This window comes from Bactrocera tryoni, chromosome 4 (assembly GCF_016617805.1).
Source record: "Bactrocera tryoni isolate S06 chromosome 4, CSIRO_BtryS06_freeze2, whole genome shotgun sequence".
NCBI classification, from domain to species: domain Eukaryota; kingdom Metazoa; phylum Arthropoda; class Insecta; order Diptera; family Tephritidae; genus Bactrocera; species Bactrocera tryoni.
In genome coordinates this window covers 35,645,679-35,651,658 of record NC_052502.1, presented here as the reverse complement: position 1 = coordinate 35,651,658, position 5,980 = coordinate 35,645,679, and the positions used below count along the sequence as shown (strand labels likewise).

The window sequence follows — 5,980 nt, the reverse complement described above, 5'->3', positions numbered from 1 at the left end:
CGTATCGAATTTCACACTACCGTCAGTGACAAGGAAGGGTTTTGCTTAAGGGGCTATACCAGTGTGACGCATAAAAAATTAAGCGATTTTCGTGAATTTTTTTAAAAGAAAGTACTCAATTGAATGTTTCAAGCTTCTTTGAACGTAATAAGGAATATTTTCAGCTATACTTAAGAGCTTTTTTTTACAAAAATATTGAAAACTAACGGAGTTATGTGCTGTCTTCAAAGGTGCCAAAAAAAAATCACTCCAACAGCTGACATGAATCCGGACGAACGAGTAGCTGAAACAAAAAAAATTTGAAAGTTTATTAAACTTAAAGATATTTTCTATACAATGACAGCAGTTTCACTTATGTATATACGTACATATGTTTGCACCTCTGAGCGGTCGCTGTTTAGAACGCTGCCATTTAAAAACTATTTAAGATACGACCTTGCCGATTCCACAGGATATTTTTGGAGATATAAACTATCGAAAAAGCCAAAACAAATTTTAAAGTGTCAATCAAAAGTTATTATAGTGCCAATGAAAACGTAAAGTACTTTGTACTTAAATAGATATAACACTAGGGAAGACTTTTAATAAAACGGGCCCAAGGACCATATTTTCTTCTTATAAATCCTAAATGTAGAGAGCGTTTTTGGCGTTTTGTCTCGACATGTCATGAAACTGTTAAGGTTCTAGTTATTTAGCCTTGATTCAACATGTCAGTTAGAATACTAATACCGCAGTGAAAAAAAATATTTCAACTTTCTTATTTTCCGTATTTAATTTCATTTCCCTCCAAGCGAAACTGAGATGCGGAAATAGTTTCCCTCGTCCACTAAGTAGTTTAATCCTAGGGCATTATAACAACTTACAAACTGAAAAATAAATAAGGCGCCGAATAACGTTGTAGCAACTACATGACGGGATTAAAGATAATTAAGAGAAGTAATACGTTTTTCTTGGTTAAAATAGAAAGTGAGAGCAATTTAGCAAGGAAGTTAAGAAAGCCAAAAATGGCAGCAGCCAAATTAAATTCATACCTTTTTCAAAGAAAAAAAAGAAAATCAGTAGAATATGCCATAAGGCAACAAAACAGTAACGCCTAACTGCGTGAAGAGAAAAGGCCTTTTGTGTCAGTTAGACAGCGGACGATGGATGTAGCGGGACACAGCAGACCAGCGCAGCAGCCTGTATAAATTTTTATGTGCATATGTTTAAGTAATTGCGGCACACATTTTTACACACCCATATGTATGTACATATATGTAACAGTTAGTCCAAGCAATTCTCCACTCTTCTCATGAGCAGCTTTAGCCATTTGCTGCGGGCAACTAGACTTTAAAAGCACTTAAAATATTCGCGGCACGTAAAGAGCAACAACCCAAGCAAAGAACGGATGATGGAAGAAGTTTGGAAATAAAGAAAATGGTGGTAAAAAGTAAATGCGTAAAGACGTAAACGAAAGAATGTGAAAAAGAAATCTGAGAAGGAAAAATTATTTAGAATGCAACGGCTTAAAGCATGAGTTACACGTGACAAGTGAGCAACTTTTATGCGTGCAGAATTCTGTGTGTGTATGCGTGTATATCAAATTCGCGGCAATCACTTGCGCTGCTGGCGGGCTACCGCTTCTTGACGACTATACATGACACCCAACACGATTCACCATATACGAAATAAGACGAAAGCGGAAAAGAACTGACAGCTGAGCTGTACTTCTAGCGGTTGCTTGTGGCATTAAATGTGTCTCTCGGTGCTTGCCTTAAACGCCTGAATATATGCAACAAATGAATATTTAATATTTTTGTATTTTACTTCCTACTTTGCTGCCATATTTATATTCATATTTCAGACATATCCGTGTAAAAATTTAAATATTAAATTACCGGAAGTTTATGGGTAGTACGACTTTAAAGAAAATATTAGATTATGTCTGTGATGATATTTGAGGCATTCATTGCTATACGCTAATACATCATAAGGATTATTATTTAGATGTCCTTTTTACACATAAGCTCAAGTAAAAGCGAATTCTAGACTGAATCAGAACGCTGCTTTCCTTTAAAATGTTTTAAACACACTGTAGTGAATAGTTTAGCCTATAATCCCAAAAATGTAGCAGAAATATTTTGTATTCAAAAAGAGTTCAGTGCTTGATTTCGACCAAAAGCTTTTGGTTTATTATTATTACTTTCTTTTTCAAATATGTCACAGAGCATTATAGACTACACACCAGATTCTAAGTAACGGAACACTATGACTTCTCCTTGCAAAGCGAAAATAAAAATTCGAATACTGTTACCGCGCCCGGGCTCGAAGTTTTATTCGACAAAGTATTGCTAACTCGGCTGAGTGTCACTTTTATATTTCATATTTATGAAAATTCTGTATTTATATAAGACGAAAAGCAAAGCTGAGACTCTACCGTATTATTTGAGCTGGACTGACCAAAATAAAAAACATTTCACGTATCTTTATTATCGCCTTTGGCTTAAAAATAGGCTCCTTTTGAGTCTACACAAGCATCTTCTTCTTTTGCACTGGCGTAGACACCGCTTACGCGGTTATAGCCGAGTTCACAAGAGCGCTCCAGTCGTTTCTTTTATTCGCAATGTGGCGCCAATTGGAGATTCCAAGCGAAGCCGAGACCTTCTCTACCTGATCTTTCCAACGGAGTGAGGGTCTACCTATTCCTTTGCTTCACCCTGCGGGTACTGCGTTGAATACTCCACAGCTGGAGTGTTTTTATCCATTCTGGCGACATGTCCTGGCGTAGCCGCTGTCTCTTAATTCGCTCATCGTTCCATCGACTGCGGCATTCGCCGCTGCCAATGCGCAAAAGATTATAAATCTTCTGCACAACCTTTCTCTCGAAAACTCGCAACAACGCCTAGTCAGCTCTTGCCATCGTCCATGCCTCTGCACCATATAATACAAGCATGCCAACGATTAATCCAATCTAAATAACATACAATAAGCCTCGGCTGGGACGGCCTCAGTGCTTTCAACGAATTTTGGATTTTTCAATTTCGACTCATTTTTGGAGCATCCCTTTTGCGACCTCAACTCGACGTCGTTTTTAAAACTCTCTTTTGATAACAAAATGATTTTCAAGCACAGTTTATTTATATATTTATTCGATCTTATCGATATTAACGGAGGTATAGCATTATTCTGGTTTTCGATGACTTACCTACTTCACTGCACACTTTGTGCCACTCTCAAATACTTACAAAGTGGACACCCCTCTCGGGAACATTCTTAATGATTTCGTAGCTGTGCTTCCATTAAAAACAGAACATCTTAAGGAAACTGGTTGTTAATTTGTTTTCTATGATAAAAATTGCCACTAATTGATATTTGGGAGGTGTTTAAATGGGGTCAAATTCAATCAGTTGAAATGTATGAGATCCACATATATGTTTAAGAGACCCAAGGGCAAATATTTTGTTGTTTGGTTTGAGCATTTGGTATATTTTTGAAGAATAATGCGTTTAAAAAATGATTCTAGCAAAGAGTACAATATATGGAATGAATATCAGAGCTCGTTGACAAAATATGAAAAAGCAATATTTTAGGTCTGATTAATGTGCTTCAATGTAAATGTACTCTAGACTGAATATCTGGAATACGGCTGATGAAACTTCTATTATTAGGTAATGTGAGCCAGCTGTATCAGCAATTTTTATTTACATACCCATTGAGCCAGAAATGGGATTCATCGCGGAAAAAAATTTAGCTAGAAAACTCCACGATCTTCGTTTACACTCTCAGCTACGGCTGCATGTAGGTCTATTTGGTTGAATATTATCTCAAGGTGGCTGATGGTGTTGCGAATAGTACGCTCAGTAGGCCGATTACACGTCCTTTACAGAACGTGAATTTCCGTAATAAAGTTGAACGGTTTCTACGATAAAATGTCAAACAATATTGAACAAAAATAACATGACAGCTTTACACGACTGACGCGTGATCTGTCCAGAAAAGGCTATTGAAAATCGTATTTCTGCTTGGATCACCCGTTACATATGTTATAAAAATGTATAATTCGAATTTAGCACTGTCTATGACGATGAATTTATTGGTGCTTCATTCTTGAATAGACCACAAATGTAGATTTCGAGACCCCGCTTTTGAAAAGTGTTTCGTATATTCTTGAAATATGAATAAACAAATGATAAAAATGGGTCGACAAAATTTTTAATCAATTGCCAAAACCGCACGAATTTCGGTTCTCTAAACTAGAATACCTACATACTTATGTCGTAATAGTAATGAATTGTTCTGAAATTTATGGCGTATAGCATATACTAGTCTAATTGGAAAATACTCACCCACTAAATAAGACTTCCGGCATTTGATGCATTTTAGTTAATACACTCACATTTGAATGAGCTGTATTATGTAACTCTGTTTAAGCAGAAAAATCACTCATTTCGGTGATGAAAGGTAAGTGTCCAAGGAGATAAGGTATATGTATATAATATAATTCCTTATTTTGCACACTTATACACTTAATTTTCTGCTTCACTCAAGTAAGTGCACCCTTTCACTTTGATTACCACTGGTGATTTGAAAATTTCTTTGAAATACTCTTGCTTCACTAGGCATTTATACAAATTTCACTGTCGTGAAGTTAACTTGAAATGCTAGCCTTTTCGGTACATTTTTGGCACTCAAATTTCATGAATTTCTTAATGAACTGTTGACAGTCGCTGCTTTGGTAGCAGCTGGAGCCGTCAATAACTACACTTGCAGCTGCCATATATTTGATTGATTTTGATGGGCGCTTTGAAGCGCGCCTGTTGCCAAGGCATGTTGTGCAAGTTGTCGTTGTTGCTTCGGTTCGCCTTCGGTGTTGGTGCTTAGAAACACTTTGTAATTAAGTTGTACTTTGATTTAAATTCTTTGGTAACAACATTTTTTTTGCCTTTAAGATTTTTGACATGATTTTTGAACTGACATTTATATATATGTATATGACATAATTTAATTTATAGTTAAATTTGATAATTAGTTTTCACCTCTTTTGACATTCCTAGAACGAAATATTGCAAGTTAATTCATAATATAATTTTTATGACTTATAATAATATTCACGTAGATTATGCTTATTAATATAAGTTTTTTAAGGAAAAATATTTTTTTAAGAAACATTTTTTTTCACAATTTCTTTTTTGAAAAATATATTATTTGGACATTTATTTTCATATAATTTATATTTAAATTTTTAATTATTTTTAAGTAAATGAAATTCTAGGAATTTTATTTTATTAAGCGGTACAGGAATATTTTCAAATTAATTTTTCCCATTTTATTAGTTGTAATTATCACCTCATAAAGATTTTTTTTTAATAAATAGCCTTAAAACATATTGCAATTTTACTAAATATTATTTTAACGTATTTTTTATTTTATTTTCCATTAATTTTATTAATTTAAAATTTTACCTTTTAAGTCATTTTTTAATAAATAGCCAATATATCATATTAAAAAAAAAAATATTATATAAAGGTATATTGTGTAATGACATAAATTTAAATATATATATTTATTAATTAATTTTTCTGATTTGCAAGTAAATTTGAAAAATCTTTATATATTTTGTAATTTCAATAAATAAATAAGTAAAAATTATTTTTAAACTTTATTTTTATTATTTTATCATATAATATTTGTATGCAATTTTTTATGAAAGCATTTAATTATTTTTCATTGCTGGCTTGGACTTAATTTGTTTTATTCGAATTAAAATATTTTTTGTAATTATTATTGGTATATTTTTTTTTTTAATTACTTCTTGTCAAAGCTATTTCTTTATTTAGTATTTTTTATGTTTTTCTAAAATTCTTAATGCTTTAAATTTGAAGTATTTTATTTTTTGAATATTTTTTTTTTGGTTAAAATTAATTTGGAATATTTTATTTATTTAAAAAAATTTGTTTTTTATTAAATAAATTTTTTAATTTTGCAGTATTTTTTTTTAATT

General features: G+C 32.6%; 1 protein-coding gene across 2 annotated transcripts in view; it reads right to left on the bottom strand.

Annotated features, from left to right (window-relative positions):
• LOC120775571 (probable G-protein coupled receptor B0563.6) overlaps positions 1–5,980 on the bottom strand; it is a 78,972-nt gene that overhangs the window by 72,480 nt on the left and 512 nt on the right. For both annotated transcript variants that reach the window (XM_040105802.1, XM_040105803.1), the window contains exon 2: positions 4,326–5,029. The gene's annotated coding sequence lies outside the window, so the exon portion shown is untranslated. The remainder of the gene's footprint in view (positions 1–4,325; positions 5,030–5,980) is intronic.